Raw genomic sequence first — 19,016 nt, 5'->3', positions numbered from 1 at the left:
AGAGAATTCAAGATAAAGTGCATTTTCTTTAATTATACATTAACTTTGGGGTAGTGCGAACATAAGCCACACCAAGAGAATTCAAGATAAAATTATACATTAACAAAGAGAATGAAAAGGACGAAGTTAATTCTAATTTTTCGTACATCACTTCTCATCATATACAAAAGTATCAATTACATTATACTAAAGGCGAAACTTAGTGATACACTTGGCAACATAACATAAAAAGTTTTCCCTCTAAAATTTCTTACTAAAAAAACCTTATTGTAACATAAAAATAAGGTTTGTATCTAAATTATGACTTTTACTTCATACAAAATCTAAGATGAACTTCCTTAAATATCAAATTTCCCATTATAACTATAACATGTTTAATTTTTTTCTGTCACATATATTTCATACTTTTTACTCCGTAATACTTAGTCTATTCATAATATTTTATATCAATTTTTTTTTTTTTTTTTTTTTTTTTGTAAAATTAATTGTCAATATAAATATTTAACAACCGTGCATTGCATGAGATTTCATCTAGCATATATAAAGAGCCAAAACAAGTAGAACCATAAAAATCAATGCATATAAGATCGCTTCCGATTGGGGTGGGCTTACTCAATCAGACGAACGAGTTCAAGCTACCCAGAAATTTCTGGGTGCTCTCGCGCCCGATCAGGCGGCACAACAGTGCTCGCGCCCGATTGAGCGGGCATGGCCTGGCAGCTTAGCAGCGTCTTCCTTGCGTGTTCTCACACTCAATCGGGCTGTCATGGTTCGATCGGGCGAGCTTCCTTTGCCCTATACCAAAGCTATTTGCTGTAATCCTTTGATTATCTTATCTAGCAACACCATAATCACGCTTATGAAGCTATTAATCAAACATGAAATTTATCTTCAATACTCTAAATAATTCACAAGTCATAAATTAAAAGAGGCATGTTTTAGGACAGATTTAATGCAATATTTTGATAAAGTTAAGCTTAACATTTTGATCAAACAGTGTAATTACCAATATATATACCTGAACGACTTACATTGATTGCAGATGGACCTTCGTGCAATTGCCGAGTTTTATTTTGTTAAGGAAATATTAAATATATATCCTAGCCATACTTGTATAACCAAATGTTTTGAAGTGGTCGTTAGCAATCAAACCCATTAGTTTATTGGATTGGAGTATACTACAGTAATTGCCAACAAGTTGATGCTTGCTGCAGTTTAATTAGTTTACGTTGTAATTGCTGCTACTATGATTGAAAGACCTTGGCTATTATTAGGTCTCGGACTCTTGGGTCAATTGAAACATCTAAAAGGAAGTTTACAGATTTAGAAGATGTGTTTCATATTTCATATATCTAACGTTGTCAAACAAGGTCGTGACTCATTGTAAGTCTCAATTATTTTTCGTGGGGACTTCTGTGAGCAGTAATGGCCTATGGTTGTAATGTCACTAGTAATATACTTCAATTCTATTGAGCTTCTTAGTTGTTCAATCTTTAATGCAATAAGAAATATGCGGTTTGAAAACTGGATAATGTAATATCTATGCAGTTTTGACATAGGTAAGTTATGAACCATTGTGCCAAAAGCCTTAGGTCAGTCAAATATTGTCAATCTGATATCACATAATAGGCATACAATTACAATTAATGATTTCTAGATGGTCCTAGTCCTGTGAAAGAGATACGAAGTATACAAGTAATGGTATCTTGAAAGAGCATCAAAGCTAATTTGGTGGTCAGTTGCTTGAGGTTCGCATTGTATGCCTTGTTAGTTTCATGAATGAAGGGGAAGTAATAAACGAAGTGTGGCAATCTGTTGTAAATGTGCTATAGGCTGTCAGGGAGGTGGAGTGAATTGGTGTACAAGGACGAGCCATCAGTGGAAGAGCTGGACAGAGATGATGATTTTTTATGCAACATGGAATGAGAGGAATCTTTGGGTCTGTAGGGAACCTATGAGACAACCTAAGGACTGAGGTAACAGTGGAGGAGTAGAATATTGGGATTCTAGCAGTTAGTACTTGCTAAAATTTAATTAACATAAGAAAATATTAAGTAAATTTATCTTCTTAACCATTTTGCAGATCAAGATCAACTAGCTAAGGTGGGCTGCTGCTACTGTTCATGGTCAGCATTAGGAACTGATTTGGTGATTGGGTCTAAACCATAGCTTAGTTGCCATTTTACTCAATTTTCCAATCCCTTTTTCATACACACGAAAAAAAAACCTTGTTAAATAATTTATCCAATTTTATCTAATAAAACTAAATCAGTACTTAACTAATTAAGTAAAATTAATTTTTTTTAATTAACATTCATTACCACTGACCTGACCCGAGAACCCAACCTGAATCGGCAATGATCTGAACCTGTACCCGAATAATGGGGTGAAACTAGTGACCTGAAACCGACCTTAATCGACCTGATGTTAACCGACAACCGATTTGATCCAATACATTATGACCTAAACTCGAACCTACACCTGATCTGATAGTAACCGTCAACCGATTTAAACCGATTTAATCCGACCTGACAACAATCCGAACCCAAATTAGTATCCGACCCGATTAGAACCCGAAAACGATTTTAACCCAACACAACCTGTTATTGACCCGAGTCATGAAAGGTTTAATAAAATTTTACACACCTTTCATTCAGCTGTTACAGTTTTGTAAACCCTCAATCCTTAACAAAATATTGGTACAATTTGTTCAGCTTATATACCTTTTGTTCTCTATTACTTTGCATATAGGCTTAATAAAATCTTGATAATGTTTGATCAAATTATAAAAGGCGTAATTATATAGGTTCAGCTTCACCACATCGATATTTGTTCGAATTGAAGTTGAACCAAAACCAAGAATGATCTAACTTTAAGATTATCCGACCAAATAATTATCTAACTCAACCCTAACCCGAACCTGAATGTACCATCTATTAACCTGCCAAAACCCGACTCAACACAACCCAATCCTGAAATTGAACCCGATCTGAATTTGACTTGAATCGAACCCGACCTATACCTGAAAAGGTTAATGACCCGGAATAATCTAAACCGAAATTGACCCGACCTGAACGTGAACCTGATCTGAGGCTAGATTGACTCGACATAAACTGATCCTAATTTAACCCGAAACCTGATTTGACCCGACCCGAACCCGACTTCGACTTGAATACCCAAATTGACAGCTCTATTCATTACTAGAAAATATAGCAAATTCAGAGGCATTTTTTGCGACTCTATGTTGTTGTTGTTGTTAAAGATGAATGGGTCGTTAAAAAATTTGGAATCTATGAAAAAAATTCAACCGTAAACCATTAAAATGTGAATTAAAATAACACATGTTTCCTAATCTCATTAACTAATTTCCCACACTTTGAAATATTTAAAGAAAATAATTTTAGCAATCCAACCAATCCGTTAACTACTGCCACAAATCCCTAAACCTTCTACTTTATCTGCTCAATAACCAACTTTTACTCAGAGAAATTTGGCCTTTTTTTTTTTTTTTTTTAAATCATCCAACTTCTCACCAAATGAAAATAGGGTTTAATTAGTTTATCAGCTTCATCCTCAGTTTATGCACATTATCGAGGGCTCATTTAGGTTGTATAATCGATTTACACTCTTAAAGTTGCGACTTTTCTGCCTCCCATTGCTCTTATTTTATATGTTCTTTAATTTTGCTTAATCTTGCTGTAATAGTCACTTATCAGAATTATATTGCTTAACTTTTCGTTTATGTCAAATAATTTGTTTACTTCATCTGCATGTGCAAATAGATGATGTATTGAATTCTAATTTCTGTTTTTCAGAATTCTACTACTCAATTCAGCCGAAGAATCTCCATCTGCATCACAAGTTTAGTTAAATGGTTGATTTTACCTTCAATTTGGTTGCTTCTTTGTGCTGACGTCATTTCTTCCAAAGCAATTTGAAGGTGCATGTCCACCCCATTCTCTTGCATTTTTTGGTTGAATTTGGTTAATTTTGGGATAAAGAGCACCACATACTGGTCTTTAGAATTTTTGAGTACATACATTTTCAGTATAATTCATTCCTTTGGATCAGCACAATATACATTTTGTTTTCGAATTCTGATTGATTTGATAGTTTTGTAAATTCCTTAAATCTCTAATTAGTTTTTTTAGTTTGTTGTTGATTTGTAATTTTGATCTGGGTTAAATATGTGTAGGATTATTCTGCAAGCCACTTCTTTATTTCCTATGCGACTATGCCTTCCCTAAACTTGCCTTGAATTATGCTCAGTTCAGTAACTTTACATTTTGGACTTTTTTACCCTGATTCTTGCATAGTTTGGTTATATATTTTATGTATTGCAAATCTCATTCTTGTATTTTGAATGAATGATATTTTCTTTTTCTAAAAAAATCAAAAATAAAAAATAAAAAAACCCCCACCCAGACAGCTTCCAATTAACAATTGAAATTTGTGTGATTGCAGTTATCAATTCTTCCTCCATTCCTCTGTGGTTTTGCTTCAGCTGTCCCCAACAAATCATTGAAAGTAGTGTCTGATTCAAGTAAGTTTAGACATTGTATATATGTTCTGAAGGTTTTACAAGATTACTATTGATTCAATATGAAATGATTTGGCTCTTTATGATCTCAGTGAAGAATTTAGGATGTATTGAAGTTGATAAATATTCTTTGAAGGCAAATGCCTCTGCATTTTGATAGTATGCGTTTCTGAAGTAGGACATTGTAAGTGTTTTAATATTTAGAGGATTTGCATTAGTTCATTCAAATTCAATTAATGGCAATGTATATAATAGACTGGAATTCTGACCACAGCATATTGTGTCATAGTTAGTGATTTTGGCTGATCTTACATTATTGGTAAAGTTGTTGAGCTTATAGGATTATTTCAGTTTACATATCTGTGTACAGAGCCACTAAAATGCAAGGTGACATAAATGAAGGATTAGGTACTTGGGTAATTGCTTTTGTTGTAATTCTATATTTCCACCAAGCCCAGTTGTTCTGAAAGTCATCTGGAGCTGTTAGTTTCCGGAATTTTTATACTTAATTGAGTAGTCCTGATTTTTCATTATCAATACCAGGTCATCTCACAGGTCCAATACACCATTTTCTGTAAAGAATATCCCTGAACGGTTTACAATAGAACTGAGTTCTATTGAAGAAGTTATCATGGTTGTGCTTGATCATTTTTGTTACTTATACATACTTCACATGAATTGAAAAGGCTTGATTGACTATGATGACACTTGGGCAGTTCTTAAACTGTAAGTCCTACAAAAAACAAGGTCTTAGTTGCTTAATTAGCAGATACAATTTGAAGTGTTGTGCAGTAAGATTAAAAGGAACTTTGTTAAATTGCTTGATCTGCTTAGTAGTGTTATTTAGATGTTCATTACAATATAATAAGAATTTTAAGGTTCCAGTCTTTAAGCTGTTGTTTTGTGTTATGATATGAGTAGTGCCTAGGATCTCAAATTTCACCTATGATACAAGCTTAGTAAATTTGGGGTGCTATTTGTATTATAAGCCTTACAACTTAAAACAAATAGGAATAATTTATAAAAATTTTCTAAAGAAGGTTTTTAGGGATGTCTATGTCGTGAGTCAAGTCAATTTTTTAGGCTAATCGAGTTAGTCTTGATAAGAAATACATGAGCCCGGGGAGTTTTCAACTCACTGTTGAGGCTTGGCTCTTTTAAGTCTTTTATTGATCAAGCTTGGCTCACGAGTAGCTTGTTTTGAGCTTGATATCAGTTAGATCAAATATACATGAGCCTTTGCAAGATTGAATTTTAACAAACATATACTACCTCCGTTTTTTATTAGTCGACACGTTTTGACTTTAGGACTATTCACACACTTTCCTTTGACCATGTTTTGTGATTTATACGTAATGAAAAATATAATTATGTGGGGTCTTGTTAGATTCGTCACGGTATATATTTTCAAAATATCAACTTTTTATAATTTTTACTCATCGATAATTAAAGATATTAACGGTTGAAATCGTGCATTGGCAAACGTGACTAAAAAAACGTGTCAACTAAAAAGAAACGGAGGAAGTATATACTAGTTATATGAGAACTGATCTAAAATTAAGAACATGTGAATAAAAATTTAGAACATACGAGTTAAAATTTAGAATATGTGACTCAAATTAAAATTTAGAACACATGAGTAATAATTTAGAACATCTGTGTAAGTAATAATTAAGAACATCTTATTTAAGAATTAAAACATGTGAGTAAAAATTTAGAAAATTTGCTTTATAAAATTTAGTACATATGAGTAAAATTTAAAAAATCTGGTTTAAGATTACGAACATGTGAATAAAAATTTAGAACATCTGATATAAAATATAGAAAATGTGAGTAAATTTAGAATGTACGAGTAACAATTAGAACATACGAGTAACAATTAGAACATACGCTTTAAAATCTGAAACATATAATTAAAAATCTTAGAACACACGTTTTAAAATTTAGAACATACAAGTTAAGATTTTGAAACAAGTTATTTAAAATTTATAACATCAAACTTAACTAATTTATGGTTTAGAACATATGAAAACTAATTTAGAACATTTGATTTAATGTAGAACACCTAAGGAAAAGTTTATTCCCTAACTATTCTCATCCACTAACTAAACAAGGTATTGTTATATTTTTATATATTCCCAACAATCAATTTCCAATCTCATTCCCACATTTTAATCCCTAAACTCCCATTCCCACATTCCAAACGTCTTGTTAGCGCCTAATTTTCGCGGAATATAGACTGATTGATGTTAGGAACTTAGACAATGCAAAACAGATTTTACAAGGAAACCTTTCAAGCTTGCCTAACTAGAAGTAAAACCTCGACCCTACTCGGGATTTTTAACACAAACACTTCATTATCATAGGGCAACACACCTAGTTACAACATATTATACACAGACCTTTCTCACAGGTTCATATTAGGTACTTGCTACTTGATAGGACCCTATCCTACCCAACCTATGTCCCAGACTTAGATTCCACACGCACTCCCAAAGTGCCACTCACTTGGCTTCTCACCATAAGCTCACTCGACTTCACACTTGAAACTTAAGCTTTGCTATCTTTCAATTATAATAACGAGAATCCTCACGAACTCTCACACCCCAATACAAAATACACTCAAACCCTTTTTCTCATTACAAGATCTCTAAGGAATAACTCTAAATACATATAAATGAATAAAGAGATAAAACTAATATGTTAATCTGTCTAGAACTCACTGGACAAACTGAAACCACATTCCTTAGTTTTAAAAAGCGCGAGGCGCAAAGGGTCCTTGGAGGCTAGGCGCAAAGCGCAAAGCGAAAGCGCACGCTTCTTGGATATGAGGTGCAATTTATTTTTATTTTTATTTATATTTATTTACTTCTTATTTTGGTATTAAAAAAAAGTGGTCAGGCTGGTCACGTGTTTAACAGTCAAGAGGAGCAGGCTTTTGTTATCAATTAAAAAAAAAAAACTGAAATAATAATAATTAAAAAAAAATAAAATCTTTATGTTGTAAGTGGGTAGATGCCGCAGAGGAGAAAGAGTAAGTAGAAGCAGAAAAAGAAAGAATGGAGAAGAGCAGAGATCAAAGAGAGAATAGAAGGGAAAAAAAAAAAAAATCAACCTGGGTTGCTTCACCGGTGCCGGCTGCCGGTATATCTGCTGCTAGAAACCACTGGGGAGTGATCTCCGGCAAAGTCTGCCGTAGCAGAACCCACCAATTGATGCTTTGATCCTGCTGATAAGAGAGAGAGAGAAAACAGTAGAAAGAGAAGAGGTAGAGAGAGAAAAGGGAAAAAATCTTATTGATTTTCAGAATGATTCTTACAAGAGTAGTATAGAGTATTTATAGGCAGCTCTGTATTGTACAAGTCAGCAATTGTCTTAATACAACAACTTGCTAGAGTTTGGTAAGAAAAACAGAGAATTCTGGAAAACAGAGGAAGAAAATTAGCAGCCAAGGGATAAGTGTATTGCAATCAGAGTAATCACAATACAAGGGCCTTCTTTCGAGAGGAAGGTGCTCTCCCAATTACACTTCAACAATATTTTCTAGATACATTTCCCCTATCTCATTGACACTATTTATAACCACCAATCAGCCTAACAAACTCAATTAACAGCTAATACAGAGAATCAAAATAACAACCAAATAACAAACTATTTTCTGAATTACTATCTTGCCCTTCTCCAAAACTGAAACTGTAACCAACTTTCGTCCAGCTCATCATCAAGCATTTGCTGGCCTATTCTTGGGCCTTCTTCTAGCATGTGTGAAACAGACCTCAGGCCTAGGATGATTTCTTGCACAACTATAACAAACTGTAACTGAATTCTGTTACAAGCACAAATCATAACTAACTCTGTTATTAGCGCCAAAACCAACTCCCACATCATACTTTCCCCCTTGATAGAAAGTCTTGGGTAATATCAAAGCTAGGATACTTTTTCTCAAAGTCTATAGCATCCTCCCATGTTGCTTCACCATCTGAATATCCTGCCCATCTTGCCCATCTGACCAAGTACTGAACCTTAGCTAAGTTCTGAGACTTGACCACTTTTCTTCCAATTATAGCTTCTGGTTGCAAGACAAAAGAGTCATGTTGACCCTGAAACCAGTGAGGAATGTGGGCTACAACAGGTAGTTGACCATGAAACTTTTTCAATTGTGAAACATGAAAAACATCATGAACCTTAGCTTCCGCAGGAAGTTTCAGTTTATAAGCAACTTTACCAATTGCGGCCTTAACTTGGAAAGGCCCAAAATACTTATAAGCAAGTTTCTGATTTCCCCTTTTCTGAACTGAAACTTGCCTGTAAGGCTGCAGCTTTAGCCACACCCAATCTCCCACATCAAAGTGCCTTTTAGATCTATGTTTGTCAGCCAAACATTTCATTCATGATCCTTCAAGCTTCTTATCATATTTTCTCTTTTCTGCATGCTTCTGTCCACTGTCTCTATGGAAGATTCTCCTGCTAGATAAGGCAAATGTAGTGGAGGTGGTTGATTATAAACCACTTCATAGGGAGTCATCTGAATTGAAGAATGATAGTGTGTATTATACCAGTAACACTCAAGGCATCTATTAACAACTTCAGCCCATCAGTTTCTAGATGGTAAGTTTCTTGATGGTATGCTGATGACAAAAGGAATTCAGTGCCATGTAGAGAAAATAACCCTTGCCAAAACTTACTCAAGAATACTGTCACTAACAATGCTTCTAGGCCATCCATGGAGCTTAAATATTTTATCTAAATAAGGCTAAGCCACCTCTAAAGCTGTAAAAGGATGTGCCAATGCCACAAAATGAGCATATTTGCTTAGTCTATCTACCACAACAAAGATTACCTCTTTCCCACTTGCTTTAGGTAACCCGGTTATGAAATCCATGGATATTATCCATCCAAACTGCCTCTGGAATAGGAAGTGGCTGTAATAGCCCAGGATATGCTGCTGCATCATACTTAGAAGTCTGGCAAACCACTCATTCCCTAACGAACTGCCTTACTGACTTGTTCATACCCTTCCAATAGAAAACACTTTTAAGCTTTCTAATTGTAATGTCTATTCCAGAGTGTCCACTCTCAGGAGATGAGTGATGCCTCTGAATCAATTTAGTCCTTAAAACATCATCTGGACCAACGACAATTTTTCCTTTTTTTCTACGTAAGCCATCTTTAAGTGCAAATGTAACATGAGAAGCTTCTTGCTGCAACTGCCCAATAACATCAGATAAATTCGTATCCAAGAGATAACTAGCTTTAATTTGCTACTCCAAAGCAGAAGAAACAACTGACAAAGCCAAGCACATCACCTTAGATCCCTGCACTCTAGATAAAGCATCTGCTACCACATTTTCTTGACCGCTCCTGTACTGAATTTCATAATCAAACCCCATTAACTTCGAGAGCCAAAATTGCTGAAAAGGTGTTCAAATCTTTTGCTGAAGAAGCCATTTTATGCTTTTCTGATCTGTTTTAATCACTGTATAACTTTCTAATTGTAATGTCTCTTCCAGAATGTCAAATCTCATGAAGAGGTTTGCAAATCACTGTATAACTTTGTATGAACTTCCTATAATAACCTGTGAAACCCAAGAAGCTTCTTAATTCTTTAACTGACTTAGGAACAGGCCACTGAGCTACTGCTTCCACCTTCTTAGGATCAGTTTCAAGACTTTCAACCCCTTTTGCAGAATTAAAATGACCAAGATATTCCACCTTGTCCATAGCAAAATTGCATTTGCTTTCCTTGATGTACATTTTATTTTGCCGCATCAACTCGAACACTTGATGCAAATGCTGCAATGATCATTCTTGGTTTTACTATACACCAAAATATCATAAAAAAAAATAGAACACACTTCCTCAATAAGGGTTTAAAAACCTGATTCATCCAACTTTGAAACGATGCTAGAGCATTAGTTAAGCCAAAAGGCATAACTAAGAATTCAAAATGGCCTGTATGAGTCTTGAAAGCAGTTTTGTACACATCTTCTGAATGCACCCTTAATTGATGATAACCGGCTCTCAAATCAAGCTTTGAAAACAAAGTTGCTCCAGCCAGCTCATCAGTCAATTCCTCCACCACTGGAATAGGAAACTTGTCCTTAATTGTCCTGTGATTCAACTCCCTATAATCAACACACAATCTCCAAGTACCATCCTTCTTCCTCACCAAAACTACAGGAGATGCAAAAGGACTGCAACTATTTTGAATTATTCCCCTATCCTACATTTCTTGAATCAATTGTTCAATGATATCTCTTTGTTTGAGAGGATATCTATATGGCCTGATGTTGATTGGAGAAGCACCGCTTTGTAAGGGTATTCTGTGTTCAAACACTCCTCTACTAGGAGGTAAATCTGTAGGGTCAGCAAACACCTCACTAAACTCCCTTTTAAGTTCAGTCAACTGCTTTTCATTCATGTCTTGCTTATCCGTGAACTGAACTGAAGATTCCTCCACGATTTGCAAAAGACATATTTGCAGTGCTGAATCCCAGATTTCTCAGCTGGTAACCCTTCAATTACCATCAGCTTCTTGGGTGGAATACCATTAAGAACATATGGCTGTCCACCTACTTGAAATTTCATAAAAAGCTTCTTGAAATCCCAAATTATCTCCCCTAGAGTACTCAACCATTGCACCCCAAGCACCATATCACAACTTCCCAAGTCAATCAACACGACTTCAGCTACAAATTCCTTCTTATTCATCTTCCAAGAAAATTCTCTGCACTTAAATTGACAAGCCAAATGACTACCATCTGCAACTGTCACTGAGTGAGTGTCAATCTTTTCCAGACTACACCCTAACTTCTTTCCCAAAGACAGATCTAAGAAATTATGGGTACTCCCTGAATCGTATTTGTGTCACCAACCATTCCAACTACTCTCATAGTCTGAAAATTCCGTGAAAGAGCATTGACCGAAATACAGGGCATATCATTCAGACCAACTTCCAGCTCTTCCAAATCAATCTCTTCCTTATCACTATCTTCCCCAGAAACTCTATAGCAAACAACTGAGGTTCTTTAAACTGACATTGATGATTCCTTTCATAAGGCTGATCACAATAGTAACAAAGGCCTTTTGCAATTTTCTCTGCTCTCACATCAGCTGGTATGTATTAATATGGTCTAGAGGTTTTGTTTTTGAAGGATTTGGGTTGACTAACAGAAGAAGCATCAGATATTTTTGAGTTTCCAGAAGAAGCAACACTTCCAGAATTCAAAGGTTTACTTGAAACAACAGGAAAAGATTTGTGACTCTTAGAGCTGAATACAGACTGTAGAGACTGCAACTGATTCAATGATTCTTCTTGCAACCTCGCAAATTCAATTGCATCAGAAATAGTAGCAGGTTTAAATGCTTTAACAAAGGGTTTGATAGATGGCTTTAAACCACTTATGAAGCTATCAAGCACATAAGCATGCATCAGGCAAAGCATGACTACCATTAACAAAGATTTAGCATTCTCAAAGCTATCTATGTAATCCTCAAGAGAATCAACTTGCTGTAACTTGTTAAACTGTTCCACCACACTCCAGTTATGCTCTTTAAACCTTTAAGATCAGACACAAAATCATTCCAATCTACATGTATATTCTTCCTAGCAGCTTGGTAATTCATAACCCAAGTTTCTGCCTTATCTACCATATTCAAGGAAGCCAAATCTACCCATTTTTCAACAAGAATCTTGCATAAACTGAAGTATTTAAAGCATTTGTTTACCCACATCGAAGTATTACTACCATCAAATTTAGGAAATTCAATCTTAGGATTCATACCTAAGGGCCTAGAATTGACCCCGTTGTCACCAATTGGAGTCCCTTTCGATGAAGGAGTAGAAGAAGAAGAAGAAGAAGAAGAAGAAGAAGAACCTGAGCTTGAGCTTTCTTGATTCCCCTTGGTCTGCAACAGCTTGATTATCTCCCTAAATTTGTCGTCCACTTTCTTCGAAAATTCAGTATTCCATTGTTCTTGAGCACTTATTCTACCCTCAAGAGCTTTAATCTGCTGATCCATGTTTCCTTTCCACTTTGGAACACGCGCCGGAACTCAAGAATCAAACAAATTATTCAAAAATCTTCTTGATTTCTCAGTGAAGCAATTAATCAAACAATTGGTGGGTATGAATTAAATTGCCCAGAATTTTAGCAATTTCTTGCAATGATATCAATTCAATCAGAAATCAGATCTCTAATCGAATTGTTTGGCTCTGATACCAATGATGCAGGATCAGGATCCTGCTGATAAGAGAGAGAGAAAACAGTAGAAAGAGAAGAGGTAGAGAGAGAAAAGGGAAAAAATCTTATTGATTTTCAGAATGATTCTTACAAGAGCAGTATAGAGTATTTATAAGCAACTCTGTATTCTACAAGTCAGCTATTGTGTTAATACAACTATAACAAACTGTAATTGAATTCTGTTACAAGCACAAATCATAACTAACTCTGTTATTAGCACCAAAACCAACTCCCACATCACCAATTCTCCAATTGCAAAGCAACCCGTAAATTAGGTTTCTTCAAAAATTGGGGTTTTTAATTTGGGGGTCAAATTGAAGTGATTTTGTTCGATTAACAAGGGACTTTTGCTCGAATTATCACACTAAAGACTGGGTAAGCTTCAATTTGGAAAAGAAATCTGTTTTTTTTTTTTTTTTACAAAAATTAATCCAAATCCCCTTTTCTCACACCTTTACACAAAAGGCGGCTCAGGCGTTACGCTTTACGCTTTGGTAGAGGCAGTCTGAAGGTGCCTTCTGGAATGCGCGACACCTAGGAAGGCTGAGGCGTTATGGCCTACACCTCGGGTCGCCTTGCGCCTCAACAGCACCTAGGCGCGCTTTTTAAAACTAAGCCACATCCTAACAGGAACTTCGACTAGGAGGACTGACTTAGATTCATGGTGAAGTGTGAAACCATTAAGCATGACCACTTCACTTCGTCGGCCGTAAATGTGAATGAATACATATGAGCATATTTATAGTACACTTGAATGATTTATTTCTTCTTGAAAAAGATAGGTTTTATCAAATGATAAGTTTGAAAGGTATTTTCTGAAATAATATGAAAATATATCTTTTTGTTAAGAATAAATTATGTCAAGAATAAGGTATAATTAAAAAAAAAAAAAATCAGATTTTATTCAAAACTTATCGTTTTAGTTAAAATACTTTCTAAACAGACTTATCTTTTTCCAAAAGGAATTTATTAAAAAATAAATATCTTTATTCAATAAAACCAAATCCCTAAAAGATATGAATGTATTAGGTTAAGATATATATCATTAAATTTGACTCTTAAAGACGTGCAGACTTAAGTTCCTATTGGGTTCAGAACTCATATGACGCAGTAACTCTAATTTTCATTGACTGTGTGGAGTTCACTTTGGTTCCATAGACTTATTCCAGACTTATATGTCCAACATACTTATATGAATCCTAGAGCAATGTACTTCAATTTCTCCGTTTTCATGTTGTGTATCTGAAACACTTGTTCTAGACTTTTGTAGTCTTGATTGTATTCTGGATATCGGCAGGCCAAGTACCAGTTCTATACTGAAACTTGCTGTCACTCTTCTTCATTCCTTATTGGAACTCGCAGACCAAGCTTCACTGTCTTCTTCGCAATCCAAGCTTCACTCATCTGCTTCTGTTAGGAAGCTCCTTGTGTGTACCTGATAGGGAAAACCTCATGAACCTATTAGGGAACATGCTTCGGCTCTCGTGGGAAAGCCTGCTGAAAGTTCCTTCCGGATCTCGTTGGAGGATACCTTCAGGTTCCTTCATGGTTTGATTCTCGTTGGAGAACCTGATTTAGATTAATTCATTCTCTCTTGTTCCTCTTGAAGTCTTCTACGATCCAACCCATTGACTTTATCTAAGTCAGTTCTTGTCTTCACATAAACACTTAAGAGAACATTAGATTGAAGTTTGTTTGTTATAAACAAACTTTAAGTGAGATAACTAATTAAACTTAAAGCTATTTTTATATTTGTAAAAACAAGAAAGAAAACTAAAACATAGCCAAACTAAACTAGAGTTAACCTAAAAGCAAACTAGAAAAACTAAACTTAATAAAAGACTCCTACACGTACATGACCCCTATATGCATAGGATACTTACCTCATACAGCTAACGTATGCAAACACCTATTACATAGTCACCTTTATGTGCTACTTAGCCATCGTCGAGCTTATCAACCATAACTCATCATTGTTCTTGTTCCTTTATTGCTTATTATAGATTGCTCAAATTCCTTATACATATACTTGTCATTTCTCTGGTTCATTGTATCTTGTTCCGAGCATAACTTGTTCTTTCTATACACAACTTAACAAACACGTTAGATAGACAATCATCAAAACCTAATTACTCAACAATTGGGAACTATTGGGAAAATGATAGAATTCAGACTGCCTGAAACACTAAGCCTTGAAACCAATAAAAACATGAGTACTAAAAAATTCCAGGCATAAACTCCAATGATAAAGGGTACTATTCAAAAGAGAAATATTAAGCCTAAACTTTATTCTTGCATTCTTTGTTGCAGTTTAATATCAAAATAATTATTTCTTTAAGTTCTTTTTTATTTGTTGTAGCTTAACATGGATTTTAGTTGTTGCTTTGAATTATTATTAATCCATAAATAAGCAATTCTTTGAAATTTATCGGGTTATGTCAATGTAATAGTTTAGAATGTTAGAATGACAATTTTTTTTTTTTAAAAAAAAATCTTTCTAATATAGATTTCTCTCTCTTTGATTTTAGGAATGCATTTTCTTATACATATCAATTGGTAATTGTTAAAGCAGGTAGAATTTTCTACAATGGTGGAATCAATAAGTCCATAATATGTCCCATTTGGGTTTGTTTTGCTATAATTAGGAATGTATTACTTGTGTGTATTTTTGGACGGAAATTTGAAATATTCTCAACCATTCTATTGAAAATGAGTACATTTATTTTAACCATTTCAAAAAAAAAAAAAAAAAAAAAGCAAAAATTCTTACTATATTATCTTTTTGCTACCCATTTCATTTATTATTTACAGCACAAACTAACAGTTATAACATTTTTGCATTTTTATTTTTTCAGGTAATAGAAAATTTTAGAACATAAGAATATGACAATTAATGGAAGTATCAATTGATTATGCTATTTCATATCTTTAATCAATAGGTTTCATGTGTTAAATATTGGAATGTGGTTAGATTTGTAATTAATCTGTTCGATAAGTTGTAATTCATTAAGAAATAAATTATAAAGAGGATAGAGAGGTTGGGGTAGAGAAAGAGTGGGACTAAAAGATAAATAAAGATGTATAAGTTACTAAAAATAAGAGGTTTTCCAGTTATAAACATGAAAATTTTGTCAATTACTACCCTAAAAAAGGGTCATTTGTCAATTACTACCCCTAAAAAAACAGTTCTTAATTACTACCCCTAAAACTGATTAATTATTATGATAACTACCTCATTGCATTTTTCGGTGACTAAAGGGGTTTGTGACGTCATTAGTCAGCTAAAACCCAATTAAGCCATTTTAATTCTTATTTATGTAATTCAAAGATGAAATATTAAAAAAAAAAAAATCCTTAATTTATTTTCATTTTCATCCTACTCAATCTTCATCTTCTTCTCTCATTCTCTGTTCTATTCTTCTTCTCTGATTCTCTCTCCCCCTTAGTAGATTTTTCCCAATTTTTAAACCTTAACACTTAAATTTTTATCAAGGCATCTACAATATGCTACAACGCACGACAAGGCATTTAATTTTTTATGGTTGAATTTTAGTCCCAAAATTTAGGGTCATAATAATCAAAATTTAGGGTTATAATAATTGAAATTTGCAAAAGGAGAATTAAAAAGATGCGGATTTTTAGTCAATTCCTCGACAATTGAGGAGGAAAGAGATTGAAAGAGGAGAAGTTGATAGTGAATTTGGAATATTTAAGCCGATTTTTCATCTATTAGGGTTGAAATTGAGGATTTTGGATGAACAATTGAAAAAGAGGAGAAAAATTGAGGATAAACATTGGGATTTTTGTTGAGCAATTGATTGATTTAGTGGATTTTTATTCTTTAATTCATTGTTTAATTAAATAAATTATGATCAAAATGCCTTAATTACTTTTTCGCTAACAGATGACGTCATTATAGCCTTAAGTAGCCGGAAAATTACATTGGGTAGTAATCATATATATTTAACAGTTTTAGGGGTAGTAATTAGCAACTTATTTTTTTAGGGATAGTAATTACAAGGGGCCCTTTTTGAGGTAGTAACTGACAAAATTTCCTATAAACATTAAAAATAGACTAGTTTTGCAACTATAACGAAATAGAGGAAGTGTATTCCTTTTAAGTATGGATCTCTTCATTGGTGGAAGTTGATCATAAGAGCTTTTTTTTCTTCGTGAATTCTAATCTCTATGAAGTTGAATTGAGTGATCAAGTTTATATATGGGTGCTTTAGTTTCTCCTTTAATGAAATGTCAAACCTATACAAATAGGCAGTAGGATGCGCACAACTTTGGCTTGAATAGTTTAAGGATGGTAAAGTGAGACTGGGTAGTTTATTGGCCAAGTTTTTATCTAGAAACAGTTCTGTTTGGTTTCATTGAATCCTATGGGTTATTCTTAAGGCTCGTTGATAGCAGTTGGGTATTTATAGTCTTTTTGGATTCTTCTGATTACTATCTCAGAGTTACGTTAGACATTCTGAGATGTTTCGAGTATATAAGCTGCAGTTGGAGATACCTTTTCTTCTTGCTGTATTTCTCTCTTCATAACATAGTTGCAGATGTATTTTCTACTTATACACTTCTGTTTTATTTATTTCTAAAGTGTTAATAATAAAAAGGATATAGATGTTAAAAGTTTGAGGCTTTCAAAAACTTTATTCTGAACCTTGCTAATTAGAGTGGAATTTTGAATGTGTTAGATTGATTAAATTCAGACAATAGATGTCAATTCAACTCAACTAAATCTTAGACAATACATTATTTTCTGTACACATAATTCTATGTAATGGTGATTTGATTTTGAGTGCTTTAAACTTATTTTGATTGCTTATTAGTTCTATATAATTTAGTGCCTAAATGCATGCGAGAATATGAGCTGAACTCGACAAATATAAGTTGATTTTTATATAATTCTCAAAACTCACATGTACTGTGACATGCTGTTATTTTTATATGCTATATTAATTGTTTTGTAACATGTTGTCATCCCTTTTCTTTAAAGGCACATTCACCTGAAGGCTGAAGGAAAGGAAATGAACAAAGCATTGAAAGAAGGATTAATCGTTCTGGTGACAACAAACAAAATTTTAACCAAGAATTGAACATACTTGGTTGATTGTTGGTTTTCATCTGAAGCCCAGGTTTGTACCCAATATGATAACGATTCTAGTAGGTGGAATCTTCATTGCTTCGATGCCGGTTCATGCTAACATTTATTTATTTATTTTGAATTTAGAAATTATGGGGAAAAGCTGTCTGATCATCACAAGGTCATTTCCACAAGAGTGGTGCTACAAGCTTTGCTTATCATTGAGAGCTAATCTTGTATGACTTCCTTTCTTCATTTTATATGAGTCTTAAAATGAATAATGATTAATGAAACATTATAAACATGATTTATTTTAATAATGAAATTTTAATTAACTGCATTAACAGTAGAATGCCTATAACTATCCATTTTATAAAGCATTAATAAACAAATCAATAAAGAAGTGATGTCCATTTAATTTGTAATCATCAATAATCAATAATATAAAACTAAAAATGACACGTGTACTTTCAAGTGCTTTTTTTCCCTCCAACTTTAAAAAAATAAATATATATTGATTGATTATATACAAGATTTTTCATATATTTATTTTAAAAAAATATTTACCATATATTTATTAAATCAGAAAATCATTGACTAACAATATTCGATACCAGGTAATGAGAAAATTAAAGACTAAATTACTATTTTTTTTCCTAGTTAAACCTTAGAGGGTTTTTATTTTTCATTATTTTAATACATATGTAAGTAAGAAAACACACTAAGCTGTCGTTTGATTTGCATGGGTCAAATGAAATGGAATGAACAAAGAGAATAAAAGAATGGAATGAAACCCTTTTCACGCAGTATGTTGTTTGTTTTGAAAAAACAAAGAGAATCACCATCACCACCACACAACCTCTCTTTCTTTACTTTCCCACGTCTCCGGCCATCGCACCGCCGGTCGTCGCACCTTCCATACCCCTCGCTGCCCCTCTAGTCTCCCCAAATATATCTCCCCTTCCTAGAAAACCTTCCCCTTACCCACGCAAAACCCTAGAAAACCATCCCCTCCCCTCCCCTTAAAACCGTTCCCATCCGCTAGGGTTTCGAGGGTGGGGGGAAGGATGGTCGACAGCTTTAAGGGGAGGGGGATGGTTATCTAGGGTTTTACTTGGGGGGGGGGGGGGAAGGTTTTCCACGG

The 19,016-nt window shown here is 34.1% G+C and overlaps 1 long non-coding RNA gene across 1 annotated transcript; it reads left to right on the top strand.

Moving 5' to 3' along the window:
• The first annotated feature begins 3,874 nt into the window (after nt 1-3,874).
• On the top strand, nt 3,875-18,120 carry LOC145589299 (uncharacterized). Its single transcript, XR_014101641.1, has 4 exons — nt 3,875-3,940; nt 4,465-4,543; nt 17,786-17,924; nt 18,020-18,120. It is a non-coding gene; the product is annotated as an uncharacterized LOC145589299 (long non-coding RNA).
• The last annotated feature ends 896 nt before the right edge of the window (nt 18,121-19,016 follow it).

The sequence above is a fragment of the Chenopodium album genome, chromosome 17, assembly GCF_948465745.1.
Source record: "Chenopodium album chromosome 17, dcCheAlbu1.1, whole genome shotgun sequence".
NCBI lineage: Eukaryota > Viridiplantae > Streptophyta > Magnoliopsida > Caryophyllales > Amaranthaceae > Chenopodium > Chenopodium album.
This window is presented reverse-complemented; position numbering and strand designations above follow the sequence as displayed.